Genomic DNA, 12,769 nt, shown 5'->3' with positions numbered 1-12,769 from the left:
GTGAGATACCTAATCATGACTTCTCTGGCTTAAATATTTTTTGTTGTATTGTCTTTTTCTTTTCTTTTTAAATATATTTTATTGATTTTGTACAGAGAAGAAGGGAGAGAGATAGTTAGAAATATCGATGAGAGAGAGTCATCTCATCGATCAGCTGCGTCTTGCACACCCCCTACTGGGGATATGCCCGCAACCAAGGTACATGCCTTTGACCGGAATCGAACCCGGGACCTTTCAGTCCCCAAGCCGACGCTATATCCATTGAGCCAAACCGGTCTTGGCTATTGTCTTTTTCTTATTGATTATAGAATATATAAAATATATTTTACAAAGAATGATTCTACAAAATAATACCATAAAGACTATATAAAATTAACATAAATAATATGTAAATAAATATAAATATATACATATATTCATTTATAAATAAATACAAGCTATTCAAATAATTTACTAATCTTTTGAAGTTGTGGGTTGGCTTGCCCATTTTTAAAAATTATTATCTAAGTATGTTTTTTATTGATTTTAGAAAGAGGAAGGAAGAGAGAAAGATAGAAACATCAATGATGAGAGAGAAACATCAATCAGTTGTCCCATCAAGTGACATAGTTATAGGGATTATAATTAACAATTTCTTAAAATGAATGATGCCCTCTGGAATTAAGCATGGTGAGCTGGAGGAAGGGCATTTCAGGAAGACAGAATAACAGATGCAAATGCATAGCATAAATCTAAAAAATGGGGATAAAGCCTTTGAAATCATCTACTCTAATCCTCTTACATGATACACAAATCCACTTTATATTATAGGGAATTTAGTGTCTAATTTATATAATTAATTTAGAAGGAACACTTGCTTTCTTTTTTTTAATTCTTTATTACCTAAACTATTACACATAGTATTACATGTCTCCCCCCCCCCCCCCCCCCGCCCCGTTCATTTCTCCCTGGCCACCTCCACTCCCCAGCACATGCCCTTGCCTCCCTAGTGTCTGTGTCTATTGGTTATACTTATATACATACATATATATCCTTTGGTTGATCTCTTAACCCACCCCCAATCTCCGGTGGCTTTGCTCTAAAGTTTGACAGTCTGTTCGGTGCTTCTCTGTCTCTGGATTTATTTTTGTTCATCACTTTATGTTGTTCATTATATTCCACAAATGAGTGAAATCATGTGATATTTATCTTTCTCTGACTGTCTTAATTTGTTTAGCATTATGCTCTCCATATCCATCCATGCTGTTGTGAATTGTAAGAGTTCTTTTCTTTTTTACAGCAGTGTAGTATTCCATTGTGTAGATGTATCACCATTTTTTAATTCACTCATGCTGATGGACACTTAGGTTGTTTCCAAATGTTAGCAATTGTAAATTGTGCTGCTATGAACATAGGGGTGCATACATTCTTTCTGATTGGTATTTTGGGTTTCTTAGGATATATTTATAGAAGTGGGATCTTTGGGTCAAATGGGAGTTCCATTTTTAATTTTTTGAGGAAACTCCATACTACCTTCCACAGTAGCTACACCAGTCTGCATTCCCACCAGCACTGCATGAGGATTCCTTTTTCTCCACATCCTCACCAGCACTTGTCATTTGTTGATTTATTTATTTATTTTATTTTTAAAGTTTTTTTAAAATACATTTTATTGATTTTTCAGAGAGGAAGGGAGAGAGATAGAGAGCCAGAAACATTGATGAGAGAGATACATCAATCCAGCTGCCTCCTGCACATCCCCACGAGGGATGTGGCCACAACCAATGTACATACCCTTGACCAGAATCGAACCTGGGACCTTTGCATCCGCAGGCTGATGCTCTATCTACTGAGCCAAACTGGTTTCAGCCATTTGTTTATTTATTGATGATAGCCATTCTTACAGGTGTGATATGGTACCTCATTGTCATTTTGATTTGCATATCTCAGATGATTAGTGACTTTTAGCATGTTTTCATATGTCTCTTGGCCTTCTGTATGTCCACTTTCAAAAATAGTCTATTTAAGTCCTTTGCCCATTTTTAAATTTTTTTTATCTTCCTTTTGTTAAGATGTATTAATTTCTAATAAATTTTGATGATTAGGCCCTTATTGGATATAACATTGACAAATATGTTCTCCCATGCAATGATCTTTCTTATTATTTTGTTGATAGTTTCTTTTGCTGTGCAGAAGTTTTTATTTTGATGTAGTTTCCTTTATTTCATCCTTAATTTCCACTGCCCTAGGAGCTGTATCGGGAAAGATATTGCTATGACATAGCTCTGATATTTTGTTGCCTGTGGATTTTTCTAAGATTTTTATAGTTTCTGGTATTACATTTAAGTTCTTAACACCTTTTGAGTTTATTTTTGTGTATGGTATAAATTGTGGTCTAGTTTCATTTTTTTGCATGTATCTGTCCAATTTTCCCAACATTATTTATTGAAGAGACTATCTTGACTCCACTGTACTCTTTTTTATTTTTTATTTTTATCAATCTTTATTGTTCATATTATTACAAAGGTTCCTCATTTCTTCCCCTTTCCACCAGGTTCCCACCCCACCTACCGCCCCCTCCTCACCCCCCATTGTCCTCATCCATAGGTGCACAGTTTATGTTCAGTCTCTTCCTCCCTCCCTTTCCCCCCCCCCCCAGGACAGTCAGTCCACTCCCCTCCCATATCGCTGACTCTACTACAATGAACCGCTATTATTATTCATCAGGTTTTTCAATCTCCTTTTTTGTTGTTGTTGTTGTTGTTGTTTTTAATTAATAAACTTTTACACTTCCAAGAATAACTTTTAAAATCTAATAATTTTAAACCTTGGTGTTTTTTTTCTGCCCTGGGAATTGAGAGCAAACTTGTGTACATGTAAACTTGCCCTTAGGCTATAAAAGGTGTAGCCATTCAAGTGAAAATGGACACATTGTTTAAACATAGCGGCTGGTTGGAATTGGATTACCTGCTCTGGGTGGGAAGGGCTTGTCATTCCCTTTCTCCATTAAAATTAAGGTGTTAGCTTTAAAACCTCTTTTTGGCAAGAGACCTTAAACTTTCAGAACTTTAAATTTTTCAGATAGTAAATCAGTTACTTAGCATTTTCTCAAATCAATAATACTTCCACATGCCCAAGGATACACTTCACACAAAAGACATTTCCAAATAGATCAACCAACCTCATCCAGGCCCCACACAAGGCACTCATAGATCAACACCCCAGCGCTGTACTAACTCAACACATCCAGATCTAAGCCTTCCTCATTTGATTCAGCAGACCCTCAAGTTCCCCCAAAAGTTTCCAGCCATGTCTGAGAGGCAGCCTTGGGGTGGAGGCAGGTGAGGAGCGAGCTGTTCCAGGCCTGGCTGCTCAGGGCCTGGCCTCTGTTGCTCTGGTCTGTTCCACAACCAGCTGCTCCGGGTCTGGCCACTGCCGCTCCGGGTGTGGCTTCTGCTGCTCCGGGCCTGGCCGCACCCGACCCGGCTGCTCTGGGCCCGGCTGCTCCGGGCCCAGCCACTCCGGACCTGGCTGCTCCCAGCCTGGCAGCTGCTGCTTCAGGCCCGGCCGCTCCGGACCTGGCCGCTCCTGACCTGGATGCTCCAAGCATGGTTGCTGCTGCTCTGTGCCTGGCTGCTCCCAACCCAGCTGCTCTGGGCCCGGCTGTCCCGGGCCCGGCCACTCCAAGCCTGGAAGCTCCAGGCCTGGATGCTCTGGTCTTGGCTGCTGATGTTCTGGGTCTGGCTGCTCCTGACACAACTGCTCTGGGCCCGGCTTCTCCGGGCCCGGCCACTCCAGGCCTGGGTGTTCCTGGACTAGCCACCCTGGGCTTGGCTGCCTCCGCCTCAGGTCTGGCTGCCACTGCCCCAGGTCTGGCTGCTCCAGGTCTAGCTGTTGCTGCTCTGGTTCTGACTGCTGCTGCTCTGGGGCCTGGCTGTTGCTGCTCCAAGCCCGGCTGAAACTGCCTTGTGCCTGGCCACTCTAGGCCTGGCCGCTGCCGTTCCAACATTCTGTCCTTTTTTTTTGTTTTTAAACACATTTATGTTGCAATGTTGGCTGCTGAGTTGAGTTCTGACTTAGTCAACGATTTTTCAAGATCTTCTTTGTATTCTTTCTTAAGTAATTTTACTATCTTTTGCTCTCACTTGATTTCTTCACATTGAAAACTTCTTCGGTTTCTTCCTCTTTGTCCTGGAAGCTCAGCAGGTTGGCCTGTGGCACCCCTTTGTTCTTCGCAGGCTCCTGTGTTGCTTCAGCCTGTTGCCGGGGTCGGCGCCGCCCAGGAAGCAGCCCCTGGCCTCGGCTCTGTGGCCCGCGCTCAGCGGTCGAAGGCCCAGGGGCACTCCCCCTCCCCCCTGGGGGGCCCGTCGCCCGGCTCCTTGCTGGCGCACGGCTGGCTGGTGTCCGGCAGGGGCTCCTGCTCCTCATCGCGTTCCTCCAATCTGGAGCTTTTTTTCTCCTTCCTGCTAGGGGCGTCAAGCATCAGAGTTAAGAGACTGTTGTCTGCGCGCAATGTGCGCGACTCCGGGGGCTCGCTTTTCGCTGGTCCCCCAGGACTCCACCTCACAGCCCCATCTCCCTCTGCTTGAGCCTGGGTCCCCAGGGATTGGCCTAGAACTGGGGTTCAGCAGTCGGGAGTGGGGCTCAGCACCGCTGGAGGTTTTGTTTCTTCCCATCAGGGCAATACAGCATCAGAGTCAACATTCTGTCCTCTGCACGCAATGTGCGCGACTCCGGGGGCTCTGCTTTTTGCCGCTCCCCTGGGATTCCGCCTCACAGCCCCGTCTCCCCCTGCCTGAGCCTGGGTCCCCAGGGTCTGGCCTAGAACTGGGGTTCAGAGTAGTCGAAACTGGTGCCCAGCATGGCCGGAGTTCCTGTTTCCTTCCCTCTAGGGTAGGGGTGTCGAACTCAATCAGAGAAGGGGCCAAAATCTAAAATCCAGCCTAAATCGCGGGCCGAATGGTTTACTGAACAGTCATAAACTGTCATTGTGATGGAAACGCAGCGGAGTGCAGTGATGACAGCGCGGTGCGGGCCACATTGCAAGGCCTGGCGGGACGGATTTGGCCCGCGGGCCTTGTGTTTGACACATGTGCTCTAGGGCAATCCCACATCAGAGTCAACACTCCTTCCCTTGCACGCAATATGCGTGACTCCAGGGGCTCTGCTTTTCGCTGCTCTCCCAGGACTCCACCTCACAGCCCCATCTCCTTCTGCTTGAGCCTGGGTCCCCAGGGATTGGCCTAGAACTGGGGTTCAGAGCAGTCGGGAGTGGGGCTCAGCACCGCCGGAGGTTTTGTTTCTTCCCGTCAGGGCAATACAGCATCAGAGTCAACATTCTGTCCTCTGCGCACAATGTGCGCAACTCCAGGGGCTCCGCTTTTCGACGCTCCCCTGGGATTCGCCTCACAGCCCCCTGCCCGAGCCTGGGTCCCCAGGGTCTGGTCCATAACTGGGGCTCAGCGCTGCCGGTTCTGGGGTTCAGCCCAGGCCGGGGCTTTTATTTCCTTCCCGCTAGGGAACGCCAGGCAGCACCCAGCCTTCTCCTCCTCTCCTGCTGCGTCCTCTCCGCGTGCGTGTGCACAGCATGTCTCAGTACCTTAGGATTTTTCAGCTCCTCTGATTTTCCTTCTGGTTTTCTCTTTCCTTCTTGTTGTAGAATTTTCAGTCAGTCGACTACCTGTAGCTCTGGGCAATGTCCACTCTACATTTTAGTTGTATTCCATTGAAATTGTTGTGTGCTGCTGCGGTTAGGTGTCTACCTGAGCAGCCATCTTGGATCCTCTCTCCACTGTATACTCTTGCTTCCTTTGTCAAATATTAATTGATCATATGGCTTGGGTAGATTTCTGGGTTCTCTGTTCTGTTCCATTGGTCTATATGTCTGTTCTTGTGCCAGTACCAGGTGGTTTTGAGAACAGTGGCTTTGTAATAAATATAGCTTGATATCTGGTATTGTGATTCCTCCAACTTTGTTCTTCTTTCTAAAGATTGCTGCAGCTATCCAGGGTATTTTTTTATTCCAGATTAATTTTTGGAGAGTTTGTTCTAGGTCTCTGAAATATGCCATTGGTATTTTAATGGGGTTTGCATTAAATCTATCAATTGCCTTTGGTAGCATGAACGTTTTAATGATGTTGATTCTACTAATCTATGAACACAGTATATTCTTCATTTTTATCTTCCTCCATAAGTCAATGATTCATGGGAATGGGCTCCTGCCTGAGAGGGTTTGCAGAACCTTCCTTCCCTAAAATAACCATCCCTTTCACCAGCTCCCAGAGCACTGGCCCCTAGTGGGAATGGAAGCCATGTAGAGTGGACACACTGGGGAATGGGTGGACTTCCAACCAAGGGGATGCTTGAGTCAATTCTCATCTCAAATCTTTGAGGTACTAGTGCTTCCTGCTTTCTCAGTCTCTCTCTCTTCTTTCCTTCCTTTCGTTGGCAAATATATAATGCCTACTATGTGTGAGAAACCATGTTAGGTTTTGGGATTCTGAGATGAGACTCAGATCTTTTATTAAAGCATCTTATAGTCCAACAGAGGGGGACAGATGTAAAACAACCTTGTGCAACCAACCTTGCAGGTTTCTGTGAATGAAGCAAATACAGAGCATGAGGTAGCAGAGGGTTATAGATGCAAGAGGGATGGTGACAGAGGCTTCACAGAGAAAGTAGTGCTCAAATGGGGTGGGGTGGGGGAGATTGATAGGAGCTTGGAGTGGAGAAAGTGGTGACGGGATGGATGTTGGGAAAACATTCCAAGAAATAGAGCAGGATTAAAAGTGTTGAGATGTGAAATAGCAAGGGCTATTTCAAATAGCACTTGCACTTGAAAACTGCAAGTCATTCATAATGGCTGGAGCTGAAAGGCCAGGGCCAGGGCCATAGCGAGGGATGAGGCTGGGAGGGGGTTGAGGCTAGGAGGGTTTTATAGGCCAGGACTTCTATGCCCCAGGGATTTAAGCAACAAAATCAGACGTTGGCATTAATTTCTAAGGTCACTTAGACTTTGGGGAATGGATTATAAGATTTGGGGGATGGACTGGAAGAGGAGCAGGAAAACTACTGAGGAGACCATTACAATAGGTACCTGAACTAGGGATACTGCAGGCAAAGTGTCTTAAAGGAATAGATTCTTTCTAATACAATTATGCCTCTCATGATAATAAATGGTAAGTGACAATTTGCAAGTTTGTAAAAAATTCTCACTCTCACTACTGCAGGTGAAAGGGTCTTATTTACTGCAGTCAGCTTGTAGATTTTCAGTAAGGACACTTCCTCATTGTATCATATAAAGAGGCAGCCTTCATTAGAAGCAACCTGCAGGTTATCCTGCTACCCTGGGGGGGAAGATGATACTTAAATGAAAACCCCATCCCCATCCAGAGACACTCAGCACATCCAAGATTGGCTCTAGAGGTTACCCTAGCTTAGTCTTGTGATAATGGCATGGACATCAACACACAGGCACTGGGGGTGGGGGTGGGGGGGTCAGAGCCCTAGACGAACCAGCCAGAGGAACTGCTCCGGAGAGCTGGCCCTTGGTGAAGGGCCTAATATTTGCCACCATAGGAGTTCATTGTGGGGAGATAAGAACTCATAAAAAATTAGGATGGGTACATCAACATCAATGACATAAAGAAAAACCAAGTTCAGAGGTGGAAGAGATTAGTTCCAAAAGGGGGTTTCCAAATTTGGCTGCTCAGAACTTAGCTAGGTGTTTTTTGTTTTGTTTTGTTTTGTTTTTTGTTGTTTTAAGAATAAAGATTTCTGGGCTTTACCACCAGGGAGATTTTGTATTATAAACTCTCTTCAGACAAATTCGAATACCCTGGACCATGTGATTGTGCTTAGCACACTCCCTGGCACATAGATGTGCACAGTAAATGTGTTAAGAATGATGTGTCTCTGTGAGTCCATGTATCTCCCAGCTGGGGAGACAAAAAGGAGCTGTTCTAAAAGAATCCTTGAGTCACAGGAACCAGTAACTGGACTAGTTTGGCATCTTTGCAGCTATTTTGCATGAATGCCAGAGATGTAGGTGGGGAGGCAGTGGGGAGGTGGTGGTGGAGTGTACCTGGGTTTCAGCTTTCTCACCTTTCTCTGGATCAGCTTTTAAGCTGAACTCAGCTTCTATTTGAGAAAGGTGAGCTGGCTTTTGCAAGGGAGTGAGACAGAATTTACTTAGTTTTTTAAAAATTTTTTCTGAGAAAACAAATGAAGTGTTAGAACCCAACAGCTTCCAGCTCAGAAGACAGAGGCACAAGAGAGGTGGAGGAGGATCAGGATATGAGGCTTGAGGCTCCTTATCAGCTCCCCTGGTGCAGTTGGTTCAGGGACCAGGCCCTCTGGATCTGTCACCAGCCATGACTAGCACAGCTGGAGAGCAGGAGAGGGGAGGGGAGATCCCAACATTTGAATCCTTTCACACTGCAAGGAACCATGTAGAATTTATATACATATATATATATATACATATAGTATTTTTTAAAATAATGGTATTTTTAAATGATGAGCAGTGAATGTTCATATAGAAAGCTTGGAAAATAAAGGATGTTCACATTAATTTTCTGGTGTTGAGGCCTTTGGGGGCTGTGATGCACAGATAGGAGCCCTGAAAAGGCCCTGCACGCTCCCTCTGATGCCCTGCCTTCTGAGCTCCCACCCTCCAGAGGTTTTGCCAGCTACCAATCAGCTCTAAGGTCTCAGCAGCAAAGGAATCACTTATGCTAGGTACCCCTGTGAATAGACTCATTTTTACTCTGAGGAGTCTAAATTTGGATACAGAGTTCAAGATTGTCAGAGAGATTCCTACTATGATATATCAGCTCAGAGGTCAGTGAGGGATCACAGAACAATGTCATGAAACTCATTGTTAAGGGAAAAATTCTGTTCGCCACCTGAATATAGGAGCTCGCACCTTCTTCTTTCTGTCTTCGAGGGATGCAACCAAAGAATGAAGTGTTGTTAAGGAGCATTGTGTGTCTCTTGAGGAAGATGCTTAAGACAACAAATTACTAAGCAAGTTCATAAACTTGTGTGACATACTGGTATCCCTGCACCGGGTGTGGTGTGCAGAGATGTGGGGGCTACCAGCTCTCAAAGTGGCCTGGTCAAGCCTGGGGCAGCTGGAACCCAGGGCTGCTAGCACCTGGCTGAGAGCTGCCTCTCTTCACCTCAGCTTGTCATACAAATAGTATTGTTTAGGAGTGGCATGATGTGACAAAGGTTGGGGAGCACTGTTGTATGCAATGGTTCTCAACCTTGGTTCCACACGAGGATGAAGATTGCATTCAAGACATACTCCCAGGATTGCTTGAATGACTTTCACAGGCAGATGTGATCTTGGCGATAACATCTTGAGAAATTCTATGCTCATCTCTCAGGACTCGGGCCTCTTCCAGTGATGGAAAGCTCACACCTCACGAGGACTCGTGCTCCGTTCTGGGATAGCTCTAAACTTAAGAAATTCTTCTTTTAATCAAACCAAAAGCTGACTCTTTTTAAATTCCACACTGTGACCAGATCCTGTTCCTTAGACCCTGTAGAACAAGTTTGTAAAGTGTCATAAGCAGATAGTACAGAATTCCCACATACCACTCCATACCCTGCGCCGGTTTCCCCTATTATTAATATCTTACATTTGTATGGTGCATTAGTTACAATTCATGAACAGATATTGATACATTATTATTAAGGAGACTCCATATTTTAGGCAGATTTTCTTAATTTTAACCTAAGGTCCTCTGTCTGTTCCAGGGTTCCAGCCAAGATATCACATTACATCTAATTCTCATGTCTCCCCAAGCTCCTTCCTCTTGGCTGTGATGGTTTCTCAGACTCTTCCGACCCCCTTTTTTATGACCTTGACAGTTACTGGTTTGGAATTTGTCTGTTTTTCTCATAAGATTAGGGCTATATAGGTTTTTTGGGGGGAGGAAGTTCACTGAGGTAAAGTACCACTTTCACCAAATTCTATCAACATACTGTCAATGTGACTTGTGACTATTGATGCTGCCCTGGATTACCTTGCAGAGGCAGGGCTTGTCTGGTTTCTCTCTTCCCATGCTGGGCTTGTTGGAAACCAGTCACTCTGCACAGCCTATGCTGAAGGAATGGGCATTGTGCTCCTCCTCTTTCAGGGTGGAGTATTTATATAATGTATTAGAAATTATTTTGCATGAAAGACATGTCTCTTCTCCCCTATGGATTTCTTTATTAAATAATTTATTTATATCAGTATGGAATCACAAAGATGTATTTTATACTTAGAGTTATAATCCAATATTATTTTACTTTGTTGCTAAAATTGTTCCAGCTTGGCCATTGGCAGCTCTTTCAGTTGGCTCAGGTACTTTTCTGACACACTCGCATCATTGTGGGGTTGGGGTTTTTCTTTGAACACTTCTTCACTTTCTGTCACTACAAGATCTTCAGGCTCATCTCATACATTTCCTGTCCCAGTCCTCAAATCAATTATTTCTCCAAGGAGCCTTCATTCCTCTTATTGGAGAAAGGAATTAGAAACCACGATCTGAGTGCTAGCTGCTTGCTTTTATTGGAGTGTTATTTCCTTTATGACCTCTCAGCTGACAAAGCAAAGAAATGTGTGTATGTGCACACTCGAGTGCATATATATATATATATATATATATATACATATATATATGTAAATATTTCTGTATGTAGCCATCTGTACCTATATTAAGTTAAACATGAGTTTTTGCTGATATCTCCAACTCTAATCCATTATCCATGATGGTAATGTTGATGTTGAGCATGATTATCTATAAATTTCTACACTAACAGTGAGAAACCAGGTTTCTACCATCTACATTTATTTATTAATTGTTTGAATCGAGTATAATATAATATATGGAAGTATCAGAATTGTTAAACTCTCAGGAGTTTTTTCTTTTTTTTTTCCTTCTTTTTTATTTCAGATTAATCATCCTCAGCTCCTTTAATAATTTCAGGCCCCATACCATCTGTGCATCCTGCATCACTTCTAGTCCAGGGTTTTCCTGTTTCACAAGAAATAAGAAAAGATCTCTCTTTCTTTATTTTACAAATGAGGAAAATGAGCTCTAGTAAACACTTACCCTTAGCATATACATGACACTGGTTTAAGTGCTTTACATGTATGAATTCAATTAATTTTCACAACATCCCTAAGGGGTTGGTACTATTATCATCCCCATATTACATTAGGAGAGATTAATAACTTGCTGAAGGCCAAACAGCTAATGAGCAGTGAGGCTGGGATTCAAAACTAGAGTCTGCTTCAGAGTCCGTATTGATGAGCATTATTTTATGCCCCATTGCTGCCAGAGAGATCTTTCTGAAACACTGCTTTGCATATATCACTCCCAGCCTGGCAAACTGGCACAGTGGTTCACTGTTGTCCATAGAATAAAGACCATGTCTTAGTTTAGCATTTAGTGCCTCCCACTATCCAGTGTATACTGTCCTCCAGGTCAACTGCATGATCAGTGAAGACCCCGGAGTGTGCCCAGATATTGTTGTTTCTCCTAATAAACATGCTGTCTGTCCTTCCTCCCAAGTACAGCCCAGAACAAGCCACATCCCTTCCAAAGAGCCTCCCTATATTCTCTTGGGCAGACTGCATTCAGAGTGATCTCTTCCTTCTTTGTTGCTACTTGTCAAACTATTCATTTGGCATTTAGTCTGGATTGTGTCTTGTTAATGTATTTTTTCATTTATCTGTCCAGTCTTCCCAATCATTCTCAATGCCAGCTTGTCAGTATTGATAATTATATGTTTTAAACCCCACAAACTTGATGAGAAGTTGGGACTCACTAAGATTTGCCATTGCAGTATTTGCTCATATAGCATCATTGTCCATCCAATAGACAATAACATCATTGATGTTATCCAATAGATAACATCATTCTGTGTATAGTATACATTAGCTAATCAAATTAATTTGGTCTGAGATCATGACCCATGCTCTATGCAGTCCCCTCTCCTATCATAACTCTATTCCAGAAGATTGAGATAGACTGTATTAAATAGTCCACACCATTACAGCTCTGTGGAGGGCTTAGCTATGATAGGTGATATTAAGTTGAAGTATTGTACCCTGTGCCTATTTCAATGCAGCCAGTGTACTAAGTTTTACAGGTGTGAGTCTGGTACCAGCTGTGCCTCAGCTTTGGATAAATGTCATTCAATTCCTAAGAGATCCCTGGGTTCTACTTCAAAGAATAGGACCTAGATTCAAACTGTAGGCTGTTTTTGCTAAACTTTAGTTATTTCTCAGATAGTAATGGCTATCACTTATGGACTATTCTGTATAGATTGCCTTATTTACCTCACAGAAAGTATGAGGTAGGTCCCATTGTTGTTCCCATGGTAGTGATGAGATAATTGCAGCTTAGAGTGTTAACTGTTCACAGGGATTCAAACCCAGAGGCCATCTGCTTGATCGCTCTGATTTTCTCTCCAAGAACTTTAAAAATGAATCTCAGAGAGAAGGAAAGGGATGGAAAGAGATTAGCCAAAGAACTTATATGCATTATCCATGGATACAGACAATAGTGCAGTAAGCCTGGGGGTGGCAGGCACAAGGTGGAGGGGGTTGAAGGGGTAAATAAAAGGGACATATTTAATATTTTAAACAATAAAGATAAATTAAAATTAATTAATTAATTAAGGCCTAGATTTGGTTCAGGTTCATCCTTGCTGTGGGGAGGATGTTGGGAGAAATGACTCCCAGAGACCTTTTCTTGCCTGAGAATTCTGCAACTTTTCCACTTTCTCC

Source organism: Pipistrellus kuhlii, unplaced genomic scaffold (assembly GCF_014108245.1).
Source record: "Pipistrellus kuhlii isolate mPipKuh1 unplaced genomic scaffold, mPipKuh1.p scaffold_m20_p_3, whole genome shotgun sequence".
In the NCBI taxonomy this organism is placed as follows: Eukaryota; Metazoa; Chordata; class Mammalia; order Chiroptera; family Vespertilionidae; genus Pipistrellus; species Pipistrellus kuhlii.
This window is presented reverse-complemented; position numbering follows the sequence as displayed.